Here is a 26,713-nt window from a genome sequence, read left to right on the forward strand (position 1 = left end):
CTTGCCTTACTGGAAGAGCCCGTATAGGCCAGGATAATTCTAGTCTCCCGCTTGCCCGCTGCCCCTTTCTCCACTATGCTGGTAATCACTGGCATTTCCTTTCTCTGGACTGCTACCCTCTGATGAAGCAGCCAATGCTGCCCACAGCACTCCAGAAGGAGACCTGCCCTGCAATGCCATCCTAATGTATCCCTTAATAGAGTCTAAGAGCCTCTCTTTTCTGCCTGTCAACCCCCAGTGAGCGGAGAGCATCACTGACCTGTCCGCAAGGGGCGAGCCCATCAGACTGTGCAAGTTTCAATTGTTCCTTCTAATGTCTATGAACTAGAACCTGGACTGGCGGCTCTGGAGACTGAAGCCTGACAGAGCTCCAAAGGCGAGGTAATAGGTACAATACAGCCAATGGCAGGACAAGCATCTCGCCCCATGCAGCACTGATGTCTTAACCCAGCCCTGGAGAGAGACCTCTTCTGGGGTGAGGGAAGAGTTAAGATGCTACTCAAGAGATGGGCCTGTCTCCAAAGGCTGAGTTTCAATAAGCACCCAAACATCAGCATGACGTAACCGAACTTGTCGGTAGCTACAGTGCCAACCATCACGATATCTAGGCACCTCTGTGGTTAAAGCACAGGTCTGCTTCTGTAAGTGGCCAGAGTTTTCTGCCATGACTTTGGGGGAAATCCCTTAATTTCTGGTCTTCAAATAGGGCTAATGCTACCAACCTCACAAGGTTATTTGTGAGGTTCAATGTTTGAAAGGTGCTTTGAGACCCTTGGATGGAAGTGTGGTATTGTGTCTTTTTATATGATCTCAGAACCTGCCACCTCAGTAACACAGGCCTCCTACCATAAGAGCTGCAAGAAATGCCATCCGCTCTTAGCGCTATCGGGTCTGTGATACACAGCAGCAGTTCTGACTGTGTGCAGCAGAGGGCAGTGGTTCTTTCGCACGTTAGACAGTGTTAGTTAGCATGAGGCTGCCAGCTTCAATAATCTGCAAAACTGGAGTGGAGTGCAGAGAAGTCTCTCCCAGGAGTTTTTTTCTGATTGGCCTAGAAATACAGCGTGAGCAGGCCTTCTTATGGTATTTGGGCCCTTTTTGCTTCCAGTCCTTGCTCACACCACAAAGTGCAGAAGGCAGTAAAGAGTAAAGACAGCTTTGCTTTCACGTTGGTGCCCGGGGGCAAGCTGCTGCTTCTGTCTGCCATAACTCATCCGTCCCATGGGCAGGCCTTGGCAACCTCTCCAGAGACTTCTGGGAGTGCCAGTTACCACAGGTTGCCATGTTGTTGTAGCTGTACTGGTCCCAGGATATGAGAGAGACTAGGTGGGGGAGATGATCTCTTTTACTGGACCAGCTTCTGCTGGTGGAAGAGACAAATGCTCGAGCCACACGGAGCTCTTCGTCAGGCCACTGCAGGTGTCAACCACCGACATCTGCACTGAGATCACCAATGCATTTCACACAAGGGGCAGAACCTGCGTGAAACGCTGAGCACGTAAATGCTGAGCAGGCTGGAGCAGTGGGGAACCGGATCTTGCATTAATGAGAGCTACTGCACGAGCACCGGGTTCCTCCCGTTACTAGACACATGTGCGGGCACCCTCTCTTAGAGGGGCCTGTGAACTTCATTGGGGGTGTTCCACTCGGGAAAATCCTGAGTGCTACAGCCCAGCCTTGCAGACTGCAACTCCCAGGATGCCTTGGGGAAGAGAGAGAGACTTGTTCTGGCTGCAGAAGCAGCATGCGATGGGCTCCCTTTTCGTGGGGAGCTGGTCGGGGGGTGGGAGCTTGCTCGGTGGAGCTTTGTCCAAGCCGGAGCTGCTGCTGAGAAGCTGCCGGGGCTCTGGGCAAGCAGGGAGCCGAGAGGGCTATTGCTGGGTGTCACTGGAGCAGCAGGAGTAGCCACTACCTTTATTGTTTGCGGCAGTGCTACCAGGAGAATCATAGACTCATAGAATCGTAGGACATGAGGGGACCTCGAGAGGTCATCTAGTCCAGCGCCCTGCACTCATGGCAGGACTAAGTGTTAGGTGGGGGGTGTCGATCTAAGTTACGCAACTTCAGCTACGTGAATAGCATAGCTGAAGTCGACGTACTTAGATCTACTCACCGCAGTGTCTTCACTGTGGTAAGTCGATGGCTGACGCTCCCCCGTTGACTCCGTCTGCGCCTCTCACCCTGGTGAAGTACCGGAGTCGATGGGAAAGCACTCGGGGGTTCGATTTATCGTGTCTAGACTAGACACGATAAATCAACCCCCCCCCCCCACTGGATCGATCGCTGTCCGCCAATCCAGTGAGGAGTATAGGCATACCCCTAGACCATCCTTGCCAGGTGTTTGTCTAACCTGCTCTTAAAAATCTCCAGTGACAGAGATCCCACAACCTCCCTATCAAATGTATTCCAGTGCTTAACCATTCTGACAGGAAGTTTTTCCTAATGTCCAACCTAAACTGCCCTTGCTGCAATTTAAGCTCATTGCTTCTTGTCCTATGTTCAGAGGTTAAGAAGAACAATTTTTCTCCTTCCTCCTTTTATGTACTTGAAAACTGTTACCATGTCCCCTCTCAGTCTTCTCTTGTTCAGACTAAACAAACCCAGTTTTTTCAATCTTCCCTCATAGGTCATGTTCTCTAGACCTTTAATCATTTTTGTTTCTTTTCTCTGAACTTTCTCCTATTTGTCCACATCCTTCCTGAATTGTGGTGCCTAGAACTAAACACAAACTCCAGTTGAGGCCTAATCAGCGTGGAGTAGAGCAGAAGAATTACTTCTCGTGTCTTGCTTACAAGTGAGGTGTCTATGAGAAGGCTATGATTTGCTGGTTGTGATTATGCTATCTGTATGCATGTATCACTTTTGTATTTGGCGTTATGAATATTGGTTCTATACCTGGATTTCAAATGTAGTTAGCCAGCACATCTTGGAGGGACTATTCAAATTGAGTGGCTCATCAGAAGGACACTTAACTCACAATGGACCGTGGGAGACGCCCATCTCCACTGAGTGGAGTTCCTCAGGAATCGGTTTTGGGACCAGTCTTATTTAATCTTTTTATTACTGACCTCGGCACAAAAAGTGGGAGTGTGCTAATAAAGTTTGCGGATGATACAAAGCTGGGAGGTATTGCCAATTTAGAGAAGGACAGGGATATCCTACAGGAGGATCTGGATGACCTTGTAAACTGGAGTAATAGTAATAGGATGAAATTTAATAGTGAGAAGTGTAAGGTCATGCATTTAGGGATTAATAACAAGAATTTTAGTTATAAGCCGGGGATGCATCAATTAGAAGTAACGGAGGAGGAGAAGGACCTTGGAGTATTGGTTGATCACAGGATGACTATGAGCCGGCAATGTGATATGGCCGTGAAAAAAGCTAATGCAGTCTTGGGTGCATCAGGTGAGGTATTTCCAGTAGAGATAAAGAGGTTTTAGTACCGTTATACAAGGCACTGGTGAGACCTCACCCGGAATACTGTGTGCAGTTCTGGTCTCCCATGTTTAAGAAGGATGAATTCAAACTGGAACAGGTACAGAGAAGGGCTACTAGGATGATCCGAGGAATGGAAAACTTGTCTTATGAAAGGAGACTCAAGGAGCTTGGCTTGTTTAGCCTAACTCAGAGAAGGTTGAGGGGAGATATGATTGCTCTCTATAAATATATCAGAGGGATAAATACCGGAGAGGGAGAGGAATTATTTAAACTCAGTACCAATGTGGACACAAGAACAAATGGATATAAACTGGTCACTGGGAAGTTTAGACTTGAAATTAGATGAAGGTTTCTAACCATCAGAGGAGTGAAGTTTTCGAATGGCCTTCCAAGGGAAGCAGTGGGGGCAAAAGATCTACCTGGCTTTAAAATTAAACTCGATAAGTTTGTGGACGAGATGGTATGATGGTATAACATGATTTTGGTAATTAATTGATCTTTAAATATTCATGGTAAATAGGCCTAATGGCCTGTGACGGGATGTTAGATGGGGTGGGATCTGAGTTACTACAGAAAATTCTTTCCTGGGTATCTGGCTGGTGAATCTTGCCCATATGCTCAGGGTTCAGCTGATCGCCATATTTGGGATCAGGAAGGAATTTTCCTCCAGGGCAGATTGGAAGAGGCCCTGGAGGTTTTTCACCTTCCTCTGTAGCATGGGGCATGGGTCACTTGCTGGAGGATTCTCTGCTCCTTGAAGTCTTTAAACCACAATTTGATGACTTCAATAGCTCAGACATAGGTGAGAGGTTTTTCACAGGAGTGGGTGGGTGAGATTCTGTGACCTGCGTTGTGCAGGAGGTAGGACTAGAGATCTGACCTTAGTATCTATGAATCTATGAGTGGACTGTCCTGTAAACGTGCTGTCTGGAATACAGGTAATGGCTTCTTGCAATGCCTGAGCAAAACTGGGCATGAACATGTGACTTGCCCACGTGACGCCAAACACTGTCTGGTCACCTGTGATTCTCCACTAGCTGTGCTGAGGTTTTTGTTTGAAACAATGGGTTTCCCTCCACACAGCAGAGGATATAAATGGCCCTGGAAACTCCTCCATTTTGCCTCTATCCTGCTCCAGCCTCTTTCCAGCCCAAGCCTCTGGACTATGAACTTATACTGATGGGAGCATCTAACCAATGGACTGAGGTCCTTCCAGTGATTTGGAAGGAGCCAGAGACTTGACTTAGGCCAGCAGTTTATTCCATCACTGCTACAAGCCTGAACCAAGAACTTTGCCATTACTATATGTATTTGATTCCTTTAACCAATTTTATCTCTCGCCTTTCTTTCTTTCTTTTTATGAATAAACCTTTAGATTTCAGATACTAAAAGATAGGCATCAGCATGATTTTTGGGTAACATCTAAGTTATATATTGACCTGGGTGTGTGGCTGGTCCTTTGAGATCAGAAGAACCTTTTATTTGATGAGACTGGTTGTAAAGAACCATTCACCTTTAAATCCAGTGTTTTCGGTGGTAATACAAGGACTGGGATGCCCAAGGAAACTGCTTTTATGACTTCTTGTTTGCCAGTGTGGTGAAACAGAAGTTTATTTTTGTCACTAGTTTGGTATATCCTTTGGGGGATTATCCACCAATCCTGGGGTGTATCTGCCCTATTTCTGAGCAGTTCGTCCTGAATTTGGCATCCTCAGTTGTGACCCACTGAGACACGGTTACAACATCCCAGAATGATGTTTGCTTTTTTTGCAAAAGTGTTACATTCACTGTTCACTCATATTTAGCTTGTGATCCCCATGACACACAGATTCCTTTCTGCAGTACTCCTTCCTAGGCAGTCATTCCCCATTTTCTACGTGTGCAACTGATTGTTTCTTCCTAAGTGGAATACTTTGCATTTGTCCATATTGAATTTAATCCTATTTCCTTCAGACCCTTTCTCCAGTTTGTCCAGAGCATCTGGAATTATAATTCTATGCTCCAAAGCACTTGCAACCCCTCCCAGTTTGGTATCATCCACAAACTTTATAAGTGTATTCTCTATGCCATTATCTAAACCATTAATGAAGTGTGATGGTGGGACTAGGACCTGAGGCCCCCTTCTAGAGGCCTTGTGACCCTGCCACGCTCTGCCCCAGAAAAGGTCAGTGGAGAGGTCCTCTGAGCTGCCTAGATTGGCTGTGTGGGAAGCAGCCAATCAGGGCCCAGCAGGCTAGTATAAGAAGAGCTGCAGGGCCAGGCTGAGAATTTCTTGCTAGATCTGGAGGAGAGTGGGTGCTGCTTTAGGCTGGTTCCCCAAGGACAAGGCCCTGAGGTAAGGGTGAAGAATCTGCAGGAGCCATGGAGAAGTGGCCTGGGGAATTATAGCAGCAACACAGTTTATTTAAAGGGACATTGTGGATGGCTGCTATGGATAGGGTCCATAGGCTGGGACCTAGAGTAAAGGGCGGGCCCAGGTTCCCACCACCAGCCACTGGGAAAGTGGCCTGGACTTTGAGGCACCCCAGAACTGAACTGTAGTGGCCCAGCTGAAGAGCTGGGGCCAGAAGCCAAGACACTGCCTCCAGGGAAGGAGCCTTGGGGCACTGCTCTAAAGTCTGGAGCAGGGACAAACTGAGAGAGATATTATAGAGGGCACTGAGAGAGGCCCTGCTGGACTTGGACCCCAAAAAGGGTTTGGTTTGCTTTGTTTTATATCACATACAGACTGTGTGACTTAGCCAGAGGGCTGAGTCAGCAAAGACCCACCACAAACAGGTAGGGAGAGACCGCAGGCAAACGCACTTGGCAAGGGGAATGCTCGTGAGAGGTGAGTGCAGCCCTCTTACATGAAGATATTGAACAGAACCGGCCCCAGAACTGATCCCTGCGGGACCCCACTTGATCTGTCCTTCCCTTTTGACTGTGAACCACTGATAAACACTTTCTGGGAATGGTTTTCCAACCACTTATGCACTCGCCTTATAGTACCTCCATCTAGGTTGTATTTCCCTATTTTGTGTATGAGAAGGTCATGCGAGACAGTATCAAAAGCTTTACTAAAGTCAAGATACACCACATCTACTGCTTCCCCCCCATCCCACAAGGCTCGTTACCCTGCCAAAGAAAGCTATCAGGTTGGTTTGACAGGATTTGTTCTTGACAAATCCATGCTGACTGTTACTTATCACCTTATTATCTTCTAGGTGTTTGCAAATTGATTGCTTCATTATTTGCTCCGTAATCTTTCTGAGTAGTGAAGTTAAGATGAGTGGTCTGTAATTCCCTGGGTTGTTCTTATTTCCCTTTTTATAGATTGGCACTATATTTGCCCTCTTCTAATCCTCTGGAATATCTCCCATCTTCCATGACTTTCCAAAGATAATTCACTAATGGCTCCTATATCTCCTCAGTCAACTCCTTGAGTATTCTAGGATGTATTTAATCAGGCCCTGGTGACTTGAAGCCATCTAATTTGTCTAAGTAATTTTTTAACTTGTTCTTTCCCTATTTTAGCCTCTGGGCCTACCTCATTTTCACTGGCATTCACTATGTTAGATGTCCAATCGCTACTAACCTTTTTGGTAAAAACTGAAACAAAAAAGTTTGTTTCTAGCTACTTTAATCTCATTTTGTGCCTTGGCCTTTCTAATTTTGTCCCTACATATTTGTGTTAATTGTTTATATTCATCCTTTGTAAGTTGACCTAGTTTCCACTTTTGGTAGGACTCTTTTTTTGAGAAGGGGGACAGCAAAGAGACTCTTGAGTTTCCTTGAGTCTGAGAAGAGACAAAGTGGTCTTATTTTATAACCAGGATTCTGGGTTACTGGCCCCTGGTTATAACAACTCCCATCTTCAGAGGGGTGGTGCAGCCTGGATTGATCCCAAGTTAAAATCGCTCTCCCCTCTGTTACTTCGGCGGGACTGCTTTACCGGACTAACGGAGTGCTGTCCCTGGCTTCAAGATCTTCAAGTGCCCACACAAGTGTCTAAAACACTGAAATTAGGAGGAGTGCACTCTCAGGGGTGTGGTAACTGGTGCCAGTGTAAATGTAAGTTAGTGATGTTTCATTGACTATTGTAAACTTCATTTATTAACTGATGTATTGAAGTGCCCCCTACTGAGGTAAAGTAGCTGTGACATTTTCATTAATCTCAATCTGTTATAGCCTGTTTTTTTCTAAATTGTTAAATAAAGGTGTGTTTGTTCTAGTCTGAGTACGTTGGTCGTGTATTGTTTATAATCGGTACTTTGAGGTTAGACCCACGGCACAGACTAGCTCAGGTTTATTCTTGGAGGCTCCTGAGAGATGCCAGTTAATGTGTACAGGGCCCAGCCAGGCAGAGGCACCGCAAGGTTCATTTCTGTACAAGTAAGAGGACTGAAGCAGCGGGGTGGAAAGAGGATTCCCACCTATCCAACATCACCACCTGGATACTCGGGATCTCCTTTGCTATCAACAGCATCAGGTGCCCAGACACACAGGGGCATGTCTGTTCCTGAGTAACCCAGGCAGGAAAGGGGGGTTACAGATGTAAGACCACAGAGCGTTTGGCTAAGCTTCTCTTTGGCCCCCTCTTCCTACACTCTGCACTCCCGCAAAAGGGCCAAGAGCTAACTTGTTACAGCCTCCCCTTTGGAGCCCTGTGACACTGTTGCCTCAGGACTTGTGACAAATCCCTGCACAGATTTCGGTGTGGGGCAAGCCAACCGAGGTGTAGCGAGGGCAGACATCCTCTTGAGGGGCTGGGAGCGGCTGATTGCAGCAGCCCCATTCAGATAATAGGGATGCAATACCCCTCCTCAGAAAGGGAATGCACCAGGGCTGCCTTCCCTCAGGGTGGCTCTGGCATTTAGCCGTCTCTGAGTCAGTTCTGGTCACAGCCAGGCCCCACTTCAGGGGGCTAGCACAAGAGGTCCACTCTCCCGCCCAGCCTCCCTTCAGCTGAGCTGGCCTTCTCCTTTGAGCAGCCCCCAAAACTGGGGCTGGCTGAGCCCACAGCAGCTCATTAACCCCTCCCTGGCCAGTGTGCGGTTTGTATGCCCCATTTTAAATATTCCAGGGCTGCCTGCCACCCACGCACAAGGACTTGTGGGATGAAGGCTTGGAGGTAACCGTTTTCATTCAAAAAGAAAAGGAGGACTTGTGGCACCTTAGACACTAACAAATTTATTTGAGCATAAGTTTTCGTGAGCTACAGCTCACTTCATCGGATGCATTCAGTGGAAAATACAGTGGGGAGATTTATATACACAGAGAACATGAAACAATGGGTGTTACTATACAGACTGTAACAAGAGTGATCAGGAAAGATGAGCTATTGCCAGCAGGAGCTGGATTTGAGCCACTGAGCTGCATGGGAAAGGCTCTGCACCCCTTTAGCAATTCCACCCAGCTCCTGACCCTTCAAGCGTTTCCTAGCTATACCTCACCTTCCCTCCTCTGAAGCACACAGCAGCCCTTATGCCTGTTTGCCCTGCAACTGACCTGGGGGAGCCTTTGCTTTCCTAAACAAGCCTTGGAGCCCAAGCTCTCCACTGGGTGAGCGATGCGTCCTGCAGGCTGGTGCTGGCAGAGGATGCCACGGAGATAAATTTCTGCCTATTGTGTGGGCTGGGCACCCCATTTCGGAGCCCTCAGCACACAGTAGGGTAGGGCGTGAAAGAGGGAGAGGGGAGTGGCAGGACAGAGAAGAGACCAGCCCTCCCTAGCAGCCAGAGGTGGGGCCAGAGAGAAAGCCAAGGCAAGGTTGTGTTTAGCACTGTTGAATAGTCCCGAGCCACATTAGAACATCAGCCGTTTATCAGAAATTATCGGTATTTCAGTAGCACTGAGCTCAGAACTCCACTCTGCTGGGCCCTCGTACTACACCCAGTGAGGGACAGACCCTGCCCCAAGGATTTTACCATCCAAATAGCCAGGACAAAGGAAGGGTCGTTTTACACAGGGGGAACCAAGGCAGAGAGCCGTGAAGTGACTTGCCACGGTCACACTGAGGAGTCTATGGCCGAGTTGGGAATTGAATTCAGCTCACCCTGGTCCCATGCAGTGTCTTACCCACAGGGCCATCTTTTCTCTGCTCTGTAAGCCCGAGAGCTGGCATATTCCAGTGTCTTTGCCCCAACCACCCAGTGCCCCTGGAGTGACAGACTGGACCATTGAAACAATACAGAAGCCAAATACACCTACTGCACCAGCAGCTTTCCCTGGTTACTGTCCAGCACACAGCTCCCACCACCCCTCCAATCAGAAATGGGGACACAGGGATGCCTGGCAGCCTGAGGAAAGATTTTTCACAGCTGCAGCAGGAGCAAGGCCGCGGTGTTGTGTCCAGCCCTCTCACTGTTCTACACATTCACTCTTAGGCTTTGCAGGATAAATATGTCATGACACAAATCCCCAGAGGACACAGCTGGGCGTTCAGTTCTGCCAGGCACCGGGCTTCAGGAAAGGTGCCCCAGCCCCCTTCTGTTCTGTCACAGTAACGCACCCGATGCGTGCCATTCTGCACGCTCCATCCTTCCCGCGAATGAGGCCAGTCGGCATTTGAGCCTTCTGGCAGCTCCCGGGGCCCCTTTTCTCTTGCCGTGTTTCTCCGCTGGTAATGGCTCCTTTGCCTAATCTCGCTGTAGATCTTCAAGCACCTGCGTCGCTCCCCTTTTTTTCCCAACATGAATTCAGTGCTTGTCAACGGTGCCGTAGCAGCAGCTCTGTTTATCCTCTGACCAGGTGGCTGGTAGCTGTGCAAGCTTCTCCCATCGCCACCCCCGGCCGCGTGCCTCCGCTTGGACCCGATCTAGGGGAGAAAGGGCGTTACATTTACTTGGCGTCCATTAAATCTTGGCGTCACTGCTGAGATAAGGAAATCAAGCCGGCCAGTTATGCTAGGGCTGTGGCCGCCCATTCATGGGAAAGCAGAATGAGATCAGCCCATTTCAGACAGGCTCATGCACAAGCCGTTGCTTGTCAGGTAGCTTTTTCTGAGCTTCCTCAGTTCCAGTGGTTAGGAACATATGGTCCGTGCCAAGACTGTCTTTATTAGCCAGTTCCTCCCCGCCTGGATAGATGTCACTTCAGACACAAACAAGGTTCCACCAGGCCTGTCTATCCGAGACCACACTTTGGATGCCCTCTGTGTGGTGAGTCCCGTTATTTCCCTCTCTGAGTAGCGTTTGACTGAGGGATTCTTTTGGTTGGCCTCCTTGGCATGTTCTATTAGTTATGATTCCATAGTGAAGGTGTAACCGGCTTTCTACTTTAAGGTGGATTTATACCACATGCTTCACAGCCACCTCTGACCTCCTCAGACAAGCTGCTTTTCACCTAAATTTTCTCATGCATGTTCTTTTTCCCCTGGGAGAATGCTTTTGTAAAGTTTGAAACATCTTGGGTTAGGCATCTCGGAGCTAGCCGGGTATGGAAAATGAGAGCTTGCTTTCACTTTTGGAAAAGAAATGTTCAAGTTTTGGGAAATTCTATCTTGACTTGGTCTAGGAACTTCCTCCTCCTTGATTCAGCCATCCTTAAGGAGAACTAGCGCCTTCGAATGCTTTTAGGAAAATTGGGTCATTCGTGTTGAGATCTTCGAGAGCTCCAACAGGTCTGGGCGGAGCTTACCTATTTTCATAGTCTCCCTTGAGCATTCAGTGAGAACTGCACTCAGGCTCCCACACGGCATTTTAGAAGACAGTATTAGATTCTCAAAGCCACCTAGGAAACTTGGATACTCAAATCCACTTGAATCTAGTGGGAAGTGGGCATCCAAACCCCTGCGATAGCTCTAGAACTCCCAGCCTGAGGGCACAGGTAGGGCTGTTTTTTAAAACAGAATGATTAGTGCAGAGAACACAGGACGGAGCATAGAGTTTAAGGCCAGAAAAGACCATTCGATCTGGTCTGACCTCCTGTCCATCACAGGCTACCAACACCACCCAGCACCCACACATTAAACCCAGTGACTGAACTTAGACCAAAGTATTACTGCCCACTTGACTGCTAGGTTGGCCCACAACAGGTGGTGGTCCATGACGGTACTTTGCTGTCCTCTGGCATCTTCCACCTGAGGATCTCAAAGTACTCTACAAACACTCATAAATAAAGTCACCCAACTGCCCTGGGAGGTGGGGAAGGATTATCCCCATTTGACTTATGGGGACACTAAGGAACACAAAGATTAAGGCCAAACTCTTTTAAAGTAGCTACTGATTTTGGGTGCCCACCGTGGGATACCATGGGCCTGGTCTTTAGAAGGGCCAAATCAAATATTCACCACTCTGGCTGAAGCCAAGTGGAGCAGCAGATGCTGAGCGCCTCCGAATATCAGGACTGTGGGGTCTCAAGCGAGGCACTCCAATTTAGACATGTGAAAACTTTGGCCTGAGTGATTTGCCCAAGGTCTCCCAGGGCATCTAGGGTGGAGCCAGGGCTCAGATTCAGGCTGTCTGCTTCCCACTCCTGTGCATTAACAAAATTATCCTTCCTTCTACCAGTTCAAGGAAAGACAGAGGAATCGGGTTCGTCCTTAGGTAAGAGTCATATACTTGGTGCCTCTAGCATTCCTCATCAAACCCAGAGGTATAACAAACAAACACAATAACGTAGCACCTTGATCTTCTACAGCTTGACACTTTTATTTCCACTTAAGCAATACACAGAACAGATGGCTCAGTGGATATACTTGGCAGGGCTTTAAAATTAAATAATTGCAGTATCAAATGAAAACTATTAGATCCACAGGTTACAGCGGCACCATCTCTCTGGGAGAATGGGACTTTTTCTGCCAGAGGGAATACCGGCAAATAGGAATGCTTCAGCAAAGCTGTTTATTGCACAATAAAACTCACTAATCACAGACCAAGGCACCCTGGTAAATAACCCACCTTGGGACAAACATGGCTGGGAAGCACCAGGGCTTGAGCGAGGACACTGAACTTTCTGATCCAGCTTATGGGTCAGGGCGAGCCCTCCTGAGTTCACGCCGAGTGTGCACAAAGGACAAACGGCAGTGAGAGAGTAATGGGCTCTATGCCTTATGCCACAGACTGCTACAATACCCTGCACAAAGAGCCACACTCTTTGGAAGGGAGCTGAAATGGGCCAGGGAACCAGGGATCAAGAGCCCTGGGTTCTGTTCCAAGCTCTGTCACTGGCTCACTGGCTTTGTCTACACGAGCGTTTTTCTTCAGCTGTCCCGCTGCTACCCCACCACTGACGCAGAGCGCTGTCCTACACAAGCTGCTGGTGGGTTGGCCCCGGTGCTCTGCACAGGATTACATGACACTGCAGTTAAGATGCTGAGGGCCGGTCCATTGTAGCATCCACGGCTACTGTAGCATCCACTGCTGTTATCCCTCTTGGAGCTTGTGATAGGGTGCCCACCCCACACAAGGCTTGAGGGGATTAAGGTGGCCAGGAGGGCCAATTAACTCCCCGGGCTGCAGCTGGCGGAGGGGGGAGCAGGGGTTGATTAAATGAGGCTTAGCTGGACAGGAACAGGAGGGGCCTGGCTAAAGCCCAGGAGCTGAGAGCAGAAGGGGTGGCAGGGAAGGAGTCTGCAGCCGCCCTGGGAGGAGGGAGTTTGGGCCGGAAAGCCCAGCACATGGGAAGAGCCAGAGAGGTAGGGAAGGCAGCAGAATGCAGGGTAGGGCAGAGCTTGGCTGCTGATTAGTGTGACCCTGAGCTGGAACCCGGAGCAGAGGGTGGGCCCGGGCTCCCCTACCAGCCCCTGGGGAAGTGTTGCAGACCAGACAGCGGAGAGCGGACTGCCAGGGACAGTTCACCCTAAAGGACTTGGATACCCTGGAAGGGGAGGAGCATAGTGACCTGGCCGTGGGGGCCAAGACATGAACAGGAAGTGGCAGCTCCGAGAGCGAGAGGATGCAAGGTAAGAGAGGATGATGGATGGTGAGCTGGCCAGAGGAGGGCGCAGCAAAGAGCTAATCCTCAGAGCGGCCAGGAGGAGGCGCCCTAGGGGCGAGTGGACCTCACGACAGAGCTGTGCAGTTGGGAAACTTCAAGAAAATAGTGTGATCCTGGACAATTCACCTGGGGCTCAGCTGGGTGCAGCTCCAGCCAGGGAGTGCTGTGGAGATCCCCCCACCCCATACACACACACGCCAGTGAGAGCAGTGGGAGGCACAATCCCTCCTGGAGTTCCTGGGGCTGGGGGTTGGGAGCATGTCTGATTCTACACCAATGCTGGACAGTTCCTCCTGCACATCTGGCCAGCTCCAGCGTGTGAGGGTCTGAGAGTCATGCCCACACCTTCCTCCCTCGCCCTTTGCCGCGACAAGCATCTCCAGGGGTCCTCAGAAGAAGCAGTCGCTGCATTAGTTCCTGGCCCCACTGCAGGGGGACAATGGAGAGGGAAGCTTCTTAGCCTAGACCCACCAAGGTATCTTTCAGAGTAGCAGCCATGTTAGTCTGTATCCGCAAAAAGAAAAGGAGGACTTGTGGCACCGTAGAGACTAACCAATTTATTTGAGCATAAGCTTTCGTGAGCTACAGCTCACTTCATCCAATGCATGCCGTGGAAAATACAGTAGGATGATTTTATATACACAGAGAACATGAAACAATGGGTGTTACCGTACACACTGTAACAAGAGCGATCAGGTAAGGTGAGCTATTACCAGCAGGAGAGAAAAAAAACCTTTTGTAGGACATGACAACTTTGGTAAGTGCCATCTCCCTCTCGACTAAATCTATCACTGGAAAATCTCCGCCGGTACATTGTGTTAAAATACAGCAAACAGCCAACATATTGAATTTAAAAAGGAATACACATTAATAAAATCCTGGCCTTAACAGACTCTCGCAGTCAAGTTCAAGTGCGTTCCACAATTGCTTTTTCCTTCTCAGACGAATAGACGATATCTGACAAGGAAGCAGCCACTCGCCGAGGTTCTGCCAAGTGAAATTCATGTGCCTGTCAGCTCCATCTTTATATTGAAAAGCAAAACCACTGTCAATTTGGAAAGTGATCCCTCACTGGCAGAGCAGATGTCAATTTCCTTGGCCAAGCCATCTTGGGCTGCAATCACAGTTGTCAACTTTCACATGGTAAATAAGTACCCGACTTTCACAATAAGCCAAAAATCAAGCTAAACCAATCCCCCCAACTCCCTATTTGATATAAGAGGAGTTGATCTGGACTGTGGGTCCCACCAGAGGGGAAGGTTTCTGGCCTATCCCCCGACCCATTAGGTGGGCCAGCAGAGACTGCGGGGAATGTTCTCCTCCTTTTCCCCAAGCTGGCCAGTGATGAGATTAGCCGAGAGAACGGCAGGTTTGTGCCACTGACAAAAGGAGCCAAACTGAGGACTGCCATAAACCTCTGAGGTGAGCAAATCCGCCAGAAATCGCAGAACCCACCAAGGCAGAGGAGGAACTGGATAATTGCGTCTTGCCTCACTGAATTCCCTCTGCAGTTCCAAACACAAAATATCTTCACTTCCTGTCCTAAAATGTACAGTGTTGCTGTGTGCTGTTAAAAAGCTGATGCATACTGTCCCAGAGGAGCTAAATGACTGCACTGTACTGATGGAAGGGAAAGGCCTTGCTTTGACATCTTGAGCAAACTATTTAACCTCTCTCTGCCTCAGTTTCTCCACCTGTAAAACAAATACATTTGCATATCTAAAAGGGTCACTGTGAGACTTAATTAATGTTTGTAAAGGGCTTTGGGACCCTGGCAATAAATACATTACGTCAATGCAAATTGTTATTGCAAATTGGATTTGTTTAGTCTGGAAGTTGTTACAAGGAGGAGGGAGAAAAATTGTTATTCTTAACCTCTGAGGAGAGGACAAGAAGCAATGGGCTTAAATTGCAGCAAGGGAGGTTTAGGTTGGACATCAGAAAAAACATCCTAACTGTCAGGGTGGTTAAGCACTGGAATAAATTGCCTAGGGAGGTTGTGGAATCTCCATCACTGGGGATTTTTAAGAGCAGGCTGGACAAACACCTGTCAGGGATGGTTTAGATAATACTTAGTCCTGCCTTGAGTGCAGGGGACTGGATTAGATGACCTCTCGAGGTCCCTTCCAGTCCTATGTTTCTATGATCTGCAGACAATTATGTCCTTCCCGCTAGTCATTGTTTAACCAGGCTGTTCCTATTTACTGCGATTTCGTCATAAATCTATCCTGTCAGAGCCTTTATCATTTTTTTACCCTTTTCCACATTTCCTTCCTGTTAGTAGACCTCTTCCCGGTACAGACTAACCCAGACCAGAAGGGAATTGGTCTCCCCAGAACCAGATAGAGATTTTAATTTAATTCCATTATCAGGATGTCTGGTAAACACGATGTCTGCATGGGAACATATTAATCCGTGTTAGAGTATCAGGAGGCACTCTCAGCGGGGAAGGACATTCTACGCTCCTGAGAATGTAAACCCATGAAATTCCAAGAAGCGGCAGAAATTAGTATTAACAATAGAATTGGTTCTGTTTATTTTAAGCCTAGACTACTGGTGTGTTAGTGTCAGATTCTGAGTTTGTCCAGGATTGCTGGTTTTGTACCATCTCCATCATCACAGTGTCAGATTTTCCATTTGCAACAATATTATTCTGAGTGCCAACAAATTTAGAGAAGGCGCTGTTCCCCTGGCTTACTTTGGAAGGGGACTTGGCCAGGATCGAACTCTAGGACTGTCTTAGATAGCTGTCCTCCCTGTACTTGACACTTGAAATGAGCCAGGCTGGTTAACAAAGTGCTTTATTTCTTATTTGCATAAATTCCTCACACAGGCCCTGCTCTGAGTCAAGTGGCATTCATTGTAAAGCTCTAATTGCATTTCTCTTCAGATCGAAGCTCTATTTATTTCTGTGGTGCCCTGGTGAACACAGACAAACTATACCCTCCCAATGGCATCTTTTCTAACACGCTGATCCTGCAAGCCCTCCCGGGGATGTGTGGTGCTTATTACTCCCATGGAATTATATCCCGGCCATCTGGGTTTGCAGGGTCAGACCCTCTGGCTGAAGCACATTGGGGAAGGAACGCACCAGAATTTGAATTGGTTGGTGCAGCAGATGTCTTGGTGGGGCTGGATTTTAGCGCCAGACTCTCTGGAGAGATAGGGGTGCAGGAACAGCTCTGGGCCTGGGAAGCCCAGCCCTGGCAGCCCTTCTGGGCATGCTCCAGTTGGAGCAGCGGCTTAAAAGGGAGTCACTTCAGCACCCAGCAAGGTGGCAGGTAGAGAGAGACAGAGCTGCACTCACTGTTACGGAGGAACTATGCCAGGATGAGGACAGCTGCACCAAGCCTGGATTCCCTAGCCTGCAGAGGCACATGGGCCAGGTCAAGGGACAACCACCAGCCATGATGCACCCCAAGGATACCTTCCTTACCATGCCCAAGAGGGCCCCTGGGTCGTTGCCCAGTGGAGTGGGGGGGCCTGGGTTCCCTTTTCCCCTGCCACTAGGCAGGGCTGCCACCACAGGCTCTAACCACTAGGCAAACTCTCACCTGCTCACCCTAACCTTAATCTCCCAGGCTGCAGGTTAAGCCCATTGCTCCGTGTCCGCCCTTCAGTGAACGCGGAGAACAATCGATCCCCGTCCTCTCTAGAACAGCCCTTAACAGACCTGAAGACGGTTATCAGGTCCCCCTCCGTCTTCTTTTCTCAACACTAAACATGCCCAGTTTATTCACCTTTCCTCACAGCTCAGGTTTTCTAAACCATTTACCAGTTTTGTCGCTCTTCTCCGGACTGTCTCCAATTTATCCACAGCTTTCCTAAAGTGTGGCAGGAGAGGGTCGTGGCCCAGAGCATGTGCCGAGCCATGGGATATGGCCCAGCAGCGGGACAGCAACGGTGGTTCTGCGGCAGCCGCAAGAGCCTCACTCTGCTGGATATCGCTCAGCCAGGCGTCTGTCACTTGGGGCCTGGATTCCTGCCGCTCCCTCCCCGCCATGGTCTCAGTCCCTGCTCTCCACACAACCGCCTCTTCAGAATCTGCTCCCCCCTCACACACACACCCCCTGCTGCTCACACACACACACACACACACACACACACACACCCTGCTGCTCTCTCTCTCTCACACACACACACACACCCTGCTGCTCTCTCTCTCTCACACACACACACCCCCTGCAGTTCCCTCCCCTCCATGATCTCAGTCCCTGCTCTCCACACAATCACCTGTTCAGAATGCTGCTCCGGCTCCCCTGCCCCTCCACCACACAAACCCTACAGCTCAAGCCACATCAGCACGACTGTCCTTGTCTGCAAGGCCTGTCCTGCTGGACCCCTAGCGACCGCCATGATCTCAGCTTACCCAGCCCCTCCAGTTCTCTCTGCCGTTCTTCTCAGTGCCAGGCTCCAGCCAGTTCCCTTCTTTCCTCCTCTGCTGGCGTCTGATCCTTAGCGGATGCCAGCCCAGCTCCACGGAGCGTCTGCCACCCTTGCCAATTCCCCACTCCAGTTTACCCAGCTCATCTCCACCTCCTGTAATCAGTGCACTGTCAGCCACTTCCCCCCACCCTGGCATCTATTATTCAAGCCTCTGTTATCTGCTGTCCCTTCCAACCCTCACGCCATCCTGCTGTGAGGTTACCCGGTAAAGTGGAACGCAAGGGGTCTTAAGAGATTTCTAGGAACCAGTAACATTAATGCTTCCCATTCCCCTGTCACTTTCCAGTTGCACAAACCAGAATTATTAACCCCATTTTACAGACGGTGAAACCGAGGAATTAGAGGTCAAGTGACTTGACTAAGGTCACAAAGGGAGTCGGTGGCAGAGCCTAGGCTACAGCTCAGGAGTCCTGTATGCAGCCCCACTAGGCCAGGCTGTTTTGCATTCTGCTCCCAGAGACGAGTCCTATCAAATTTATTAGGGACTAAGCCAAGAGGGTTCTATGGACATGTAACAGAGATCCATAACAAGTATTCCAAAACTGCCCAGACTGACACCCCATTCCACTGGATGGGTTAAAAACTCTATAGCAGGTATATAGCAGGAATATGATGCCGTAGGGTTTAAAGTACTTTTGAAAGACCCCTTATTGGGTTTAGTCCTGTAGCTCACGAAAGCTCATGCTCAAATAAATTGGTTAGTACCTAAGGTGCCACAAGTACTCCTTTTCTTTTTGCGAATACAGACTAACACGGCTGTTACTCTGAAACTAAATTCTATAGGACTTATGGAAAAGGGTGAAATAAAAATAAGTTAGTCTATAATTTTTCTTCTCTCCTCACAAGAGAGGGTGACTTTCAGAACCTCAAGGAACGTCTATATACCTCCTGCCCCAGTCAAAGTTTTCTCAACTTCTGAAGGCTGTATGCAGAGCCTTAAAATGAGAACGGGGTTACAAGAGAGCATCCTTTGCCACCCCCAGTGGTATCCCAGAATGCATTCTTCTACAAAACTAATGGTGGTATAGGGTGTAAGTGACAGAAAACAGCAATAGAAAGGCAATGCATGGCAAAGAGATGCCAATGATATGTCACAGGGCCAATCACACAGGGGAAAAGACAGAGGAACAGACAAGGGACAGAAGAGGTTTTTCAGACAAGGTTTGTAAAGGGGCAGAGAGCTGGTGAAGCAGAGAGACTCAGGAAGGCTGTTCCAGATGGCAAACGCTTCTGGGGAGAAGGCTATTGCGCCAACAGGACTGGAAATGTAGGATGGAACAGTGAGGGGCTGGGAGGGGCAGTGGTCTAGATCCTGCCCACAGAGAGTTTTAAGGACAAGGAGGGCTAGGTCATGAACCCGGAGAACAAATGTGTAACCCTTCTGCCCGTCAGAGTTGGCAGCAACAAGGGCCGGGTTCAATATCTAGGGGTTCCATTCCAATAACACAATGCAAACCGGCTCGAGCCCCCACCCAGTGACCTGGGAAAAATATATACCACCCCCGCTGGGCGCCTCCAAGAGGCAATACTTCCCCTCTCGCAAGCACATAGTCTGAGTGTAGCAAAAGTCTTTTAATAACAGAGAGAAACAATGTGGCATTATGTTGGGGAAACACCACCAACAGGATTCATAACACAACCCATGAGCAAAAACAACCCCACCCCAGGCAAATTGGGGCATGCCCTTTTCCCTTTGGTTTTTGAGTCCAGCAACCCCAAATCACCCAAAGTCCCAAAAGTCCAATGCCCCAAAAGTCTCTGTCCCTGGTCAGGGCAGCCCCAGAGTTCGAAAGTTTATCGGCGGAGCTTTACCTCCCAACCTGGGTGGAAATGGGACGGGGGTAAGAGGCACCTTACGTGATCTGAAGCTGACCGCCCCATAGCTCCATAGCGGCGCTCCGCTCCGCCAGCCGCCCCACGAACTCCTTCGCTCAGCTGCGCTCCGCTCCGCCGGCTGCCCCACGAACTCCTTCACTCAGCTCCACGGCCCACAAGCAGCTCCTGCCATCCACACACTGCTCCGCGTCGAACTGCTTCACCAGCCGTCCTGCAAACTGCTCCACAATATATCTTCAGGCTCCCCCACTACTTAACACAACACTCAGTGATTTCAGCTCTTAGGTGAATTCAGCTTATAGTAGGGGAGCCCCAGTGCTGGTGCACTGTCAGCCCAAAGTGAGCTCAGCAGCCTATAACTAGACTTCTAATGAAATCAAAATTAGCTCTGATATTCCACAGTGGAGAGAGGAGGAAGTGCAATCAGCATGTAAGGCCCTCACCAAGGGGCCCATGCCACCAAGTACTACTACTTGTCCCCAGCCTCTCTCCATTCACACAGTTTTGGAACCCATGACCCTTGCCTAGCGAGTGCTACTTAGTTGATGGTGAATCCCTCCATCATAACAAAAGGCCACGTACAGTTCCAAGCACAGTTCCCATAATCAGGGTAATAACAATTTATTCTTCCTGCCCCAATAACAGAGACACTGGGGATCCCACAGCAGCCAAAGTGACCATTTGGGCAGCTATGGTCTCATTCTAGGCGTGGTGGGTGTGCCTATGCAAATGAGATTGGCCCCTGAAGTTCTTTTCCACAACTTGCCACACCTCACCACCAGATGTCAGGGTGGAGCTCATCCTGACACTGCTTACAAATGCAAGGGGCCAAATTCACCTCTGGCTTCACTGCAGCTCCAAATTTCCACCACTGACCTCTTTGGCATGTAAAATTAGAGCCACAGAAATAAGTCGCAGAGGCGGAAGCTTAACATGATGGTGGTTCTTGCCTTTAACCGCTCCCAGGGGTCCTGTAACCTTAGTTTCAAGGTTCCATATTGCAGGTGACAATGAAAGAAGCAGTGAGATACCAGCAGTGTGAGACGGAGGCATAGCTGAGTGTCAAATGAGTGATACGCTTTTGGATATGCCATGTCCTTGTGGCATAACGCAGTGGTGTGGGCACTGTGGGAGTTGGGAGATCCAGAATGCAAGAGGATGGGGAAAGCTGATTGCTGGGAACCGTTTGTCTGAATCAAACGCCACCATTTGCCGTCCATCATATTTTATGGATGACCAGAGTGATATCAGCTATGCGGCATATAGGTGCAAAGTTGGCTGGGGCACTATGTTGGTTTAAAAACATTATGTTCCTGAGATTAGCCGTAAAGATTTGTTCGTCTGAAATAGCTGTGCACAGCGGTGGCACATTGATTTATCCACCCAGTGATAGCAAGAGCTGCAGAGTGAAATGTGTAGGAGACAGAAAGTTTCTCATTTTTGACTTTTGCTTTCATTCTGTAGCTTTGTTGTTTTGTTTGGACCAAGTGTTAGAGCCCTTTGGGAACACTCGCAAGAGGTGTCTTCAGAGGAATCCTGCAAGTTTTTTATCACACTTTTCCCCCAGTGGGGTAGCGTTTTAGACTCACTGAACCAGACCCCTGTTTATTATGACGGCAATTTCCCAAATGCAATTTCGATCAGTTTAGCTATCGAAGGAATTGATTTGCAGATGAAGTCAGGTACATTTCAAGGTCTGATTGTCAAACAGACACATACATTTTTCCCCTGTGATTGCTTGTCGGTGCAATTTAGGTCATTTATGTATCTAATTCCCTGCATTCACCTACAAATTGGATATTACGAGATACTAATGGAGCCAGCAAATAATTGCAAGCACAAAAACAGGGGCCAGAGTTTAGAATTCTGGCCCCAAATGTGTGAACTAATGAGCAGAATCAATTGCGTTTACATAGCAGCTTTTGTCTGAAAACACAGACTTTACCCACAACTCACTGCAATCTCTTCACTAAGGGCTACTGTAGATTGAACCAGGCTCTTGTGTGAATGTGTAAGGGCATGGGGAAGGCATACGGAGCGCCTGTGTTCTCCTGAGCACTGGAACTATTCCCTCCTAGCATGCTGGTGCCACAAGACACACCACAGGTAGAGGGAGGAAGAGATGGGAGAGGCCATCCCACAGAGAAAGGAGCAGGCCAGGCACAGAGAAAGGAGCAGGCTTCCTGAAGCTTGGCTATAGCTTGGAACTGGAACCCCTCCCCAAGCCCGAGGCTTTCACAGATGGGTGCAGGAAGCACCAACCCATGAAAGCAGGTATCTCAAATGAAAGCGCAGTCCCTGGGGCTGTTGTTTCATCAGGAGCCATTATGAAACAAATTGCGACAAGCCTTAGAAAATCTGTGATCTGCCAATATCATAATCTTTGGTAACATCACTGACCCAGATCTGATGGGACTCTTTTGATCTCAGCCACATCTGATTCCAGCTGGGAGAGCGGATGAAGGAAAGGGGATGCCAGGTGCTGGCAGGAATGCGTCTCGGTGACAGACATGGCCAGCAGATGTAATAGTGTTTTGATCAGTGGATGTTCTTTGGCACAGATTTTGGAACCTATTGGTTTAGCAGATAAGGTCTGGTCCCATTTCTCACACAGATAGATCAAAGGGGTCGGATTCTTGCTCTATGGTCTGCTGCTAACCCTACCCTGCTATGTGTTTATGGTTTCCTCACTATTTTCTCCTGCAGACGCACCATAGAGAAGATTGTGACATTACGAGCCTATCGGAGCAAGGTACTTGCATTGTATATACATGGCCTTGATGTGTCAACATCTTGGAGTGAATCCCTAGGGGGAAAAGACCCTCATTTGCATACTGCAGCATGGGCCACATTCAACCTGGCTCTATCTCCCCTTTGCTTCAATGGCATTACAACAGGGCTTAGTTTGGCCCTATAAATGTAGCTGAATTCAGGCTTTGGTGGTGGAATTCCCCATTCAGCTTCCAGGGCACAGCTGCTATGCAGCCACTGAGTCAAGTTTTAAGGCCTTTCAGTATCTCCTGTCTCTGACAGTTAGACTCAGGGCTGCATCATTATCTCCCAGTTAGAAACCTCCATACTGGAACAGACTCTCCCCTGGGATCTGGGGTCCTGGCTGCAACCCTGGCCTATACCAGCTGCTTCAACGAGAGGTACCATGCCTGCAGAGAGCACCCAGACAGCTGGAGATTGGGGGAGAAGGGACATTTGTATCTGATCCAAACTGAGGATCGGTTTGTGTCCTGAAGCCTGAGGACCAGAAGCCCTTGACATTTTTGTCCTAGCTAGTGTAGGGCCAGATGCTCAGCAGGTGTAATTGGTGTAGGTCCATTGAAATCAATGGAGTTACAGGGATTTGCAGCAGCTGATGCTCTAGCCAGATGGCTCAACAGCGCAGGCTCAGAGAGAGTGCCTGCAGGCGGAGTGGGAACTGGCAGGAGGGGAGTGCAATTGGCAATGGCAGCACAGCCAGCCCCCTTTAAAGGTTTTTCTTTGCCCGCTTGCCCTCCATCCAATATTTCCAGGCTTGAAACGATGGGTCTGACAAGATGCTGTGTCGCTCTGCGTGTCTCCAAGGGCTGATTGTGGCAAGTGGGGGAAATCAGCTCATTAGAGGCTCTTATTTCCAGCCAGCCAGGCAGTTTCTGAAGCCCACAGTCCATGAGCAACATCCCACTTCTCCTGAGCCCTACAGGTAAGTGCACTGCTGTGACGTTCCCCTCTGGTGTTACCTGGACTGGTGATCTGCTACGTCACGCCAATCCTTGACTTCTGGGAGCCTGCTCTACTGTGAGAACCCCCACTCCTGGGCTGTTCACGCACATGCCTCTGGCATGTAAGCTGCTCCTTGGATTGTGCAACCAAATGGCACTAGTCCCAGACACAACCCTAGGAACCTCCATCTTGCAGTGTCCAGTTATGCCTGCTGGACTGTGCAAGCTTATATGAGTTCATTAATTTAACAAAGAAATGTATATGTACCAGGCTTGTTATCCCAAGGGGAGTCTCTGACATGCTTCAAACCAAACGCCCTGCTTCAGGTAGAACAAACAAACAAATTTATTAACTATAAAGATAGATTTTAAGTGATTATAAGTCAAAACATAACAAGTCAGATTTGGTCAAATGAAATAAAAGCAAAACACATTCTAAGCTGATCTTAACACTTTCAGTGCCCTTACAAACTTAGATGCTTCTCACCACAGGCTGGCTGGTTGCCCTTCAGCCAGGCTCTCCCCTTTGATCAGTGCTTCAGTCGCTTGGTGGTGATGTCTGTAGATGGAGGTGGAAGAGAGACCAAGAGCATGGCAAACGTCTCTCCCTTTTATCATGTTCTTTCTTCCTTCTTGGCTTCCCCCGCCCCCTTCAGAGTCAAGTGAGCATTACCTCATCGCAGTCCCAAACTGACCAAAGGAAGGGGGTTGACTCACTCGAGAGTCCAACAGATCCTTTTGTTGCTGCCTAAGCCAGTGTCCTTTGTTCCTGTGAGGCTGGGCTGGGTTTGTCCCATACATGCCCTGATGAGGTGTGAACTGCCCCTCTGCTCTTGGAGAGTTTTTGCCTGGGCTCATTTTAAGCCATGAGGATACATTTTCAGCCTCATAATTATGTACATGAAATTATAACCTATAATATTACTAGAACATTACTGTAACAACAATAACTATAACATCACTATAACAATACTCAGTGCATCATGAGCCTTCCGAAGACACCTGACATGACAAACTTTGAATTGGATACCACACAATCATTTTATAAGGATGAACATGGGGGCATAGGGCACTCCCATGAGGTACAGAATGTCACAACTGCATACTCTGTCTTGTTCATAGTTTGGAATGATGCTGCCCTCACTGTTTGCTCACCAATCCAGGATGGTTGATTCACCCTTTCCTGGTGCCGTTTGTTTCTTATGTGATTATTTTCCATGGGTCTGTGTCTTTATACAGTGTTGCTGAAAGACGTACACCGCTGATCTTCCTGCAGGATCTTCCACATCATTCAATGCAGCCTGTTTTTTTAAGAAATCACAAGTGTCAAAAACTCATCAGGGATGGTCTAGATCAATGGTTCTCAAACTGTGGGTCGGGATCCCATTTTAATGGAGTTGCCACGTCTGAAGCTGGGGCCCAGGGCTGAAGCTGAAGCCCGAGTCCCACCACCCAGGGCCAAAGACAGAGCCCCACCACCTGATACCAAAGCCGAAGTCCAAGCCACACTGCCTGGGGCCAAAGCCCGAAGGCTTCAGCCTTGGGTGGCAGGGCTCAGGTGACAGGCCCCCCACCTGTGGCTGAAGCCCTTGGGCTTTGGCTTTGCTCCCTTGCCCCCCCCTCCACCTGGTGTGGGCTTAGGCTTCGGTCCCCCCTTGTGAGGTCGTGTAGTAATTTTTTGTCAGAAGGGGGTCGCAGTGCAATGAAGTTTGAGAACCCCTGGTCTAGATAATACTTAGTCCTGCCATGGGTACAGGGGACTGGATTAAATGACTTCTCGAGGTTCCTTCCAGTCCTACGATTCTATAAGTGGTAAAGGTTCTCTTTTTTGGAGCATTTACATGCATCAGCAGATGCGATCAAGTGCATAGAGATATCTAGCAAGGAGCCAGCGCTGGCTGAAAGGAAGCCTTTCGGGGTTACCGAAGGAAGGGTATTCACAGTATCATGAAGGCCGTTCATCTAATCCCATCACTTCCCGGCACATATGCTCCAGGGCTTGGATCCAACCAATTTACAGGCAGCATGCCATTCAGGCAGATGGGCCAGAGGATGTGTCTTCGCTAATCCATCTCTGATCTGGATTATTTTTCAAAAAACTGCTTTCGTGGCCCCACTAAGCATATTTTTTGCACATCTGGAACAGGTGGAATTCTGGGATATTGTGAGGACGGATCCTGAGAGGAGGCAAACTGAGAGAAAGAGGAAAATAATCTCCTGTCTGCAGGTATGCTTGTTGTTTTATTTCGGTTCCTCCAACCCTGTTCTGGAGACTCCATCAGGCGTGAGTTTTATTGTCCTCATCTGAAAGGGTCTAATTCTTTTTGAAGAGGGAGTTAAAGATGATTAGACATAGTTGTGAGCTAAATTGTCACAAATGATGGGCATAAAAGTTAGTTGGATTTTCACAACTGCTGGGAGCAAGTTCCATTTGCCTTCGGGTTGCCAGGAGGTGGCTGGGTTTGTCCCCTGCCCCTCCTCCCCCCATTTCTATAGTGTTCACCTTGCTGCTGGCCTGTTGTGGCACGACTAATGTGTAGCATTAGTAACTCCCCCGCACCTCCATGACCTTTCAGTACATAAACAGAACAAAGCTAAATACAGATAAGACAATATACTTGGTTCACCCATACAGTGTTAGATATGAAAAGAACACCTTCCGTTCTCTCTAATTTGTCAGGCACTCAGATACCACAATGATGGGTTCAGAGGAAGAGCCTAGATGTAATAAATTAGATAGGGTAACTGGCGGTCTGGATAATGCATCTGTCAATGGATATTTGTAAGTTTGTGGCAGCTGTTTTTTACCTGACGTTTTCTGGTTTTCACCTCATGTTCAATTTTTGTTGATTTCTCAGACAGAGAGATCAGAGGTGTTCCGTCTTATTGTGATGGGTGTTCATATAAGAACATTACTGACAGATATGACTCTCTGAAAGGATTATCCTTCAGAACCATTCATTCAGATATATTCACATTTTCAAACAATTCACCAACTTGATTTTTATCAATATCTATTTTTAGAAGATCTTTGTCACTTCTAATTATTCAAACTCCTTATCGACTCAGTGGAACAGATTCTGATCTTAGCGGGACATAAATCCAGAGTAACTTCATTGGGATGCATTATCCCAGATTCATGCCAGTGTAACTGAGATCAGGATCTGACCCACTTCTATAGAGTTTTTCATTAGTAGATTCCAAAGTTCTTTAAAAAGGTAGGTAAATATCATTATCTCCATTTTATAGCTGGAGAAACTGAGGCACAGAGAAGCTAAGAGACTTGTCCAAGGTCATATAATAGGTCAACAGAGCCAGGAAAAAAACCCAGATCTGACTATTCCAGAGGTTTTTAAACT

Source organism: Lepidochelys olivacea, assembly GCF_965140295.1.
Source record: "Lepidochelys olivacea isolate rLepOli2 genome assembly, chromosome: 1".
Lineage (NCBI taxonomy): Eukaryota > Metazoa > Chordata > Testudines > Cheloniidae > Lepidochelys > Lepidochelys olivacea.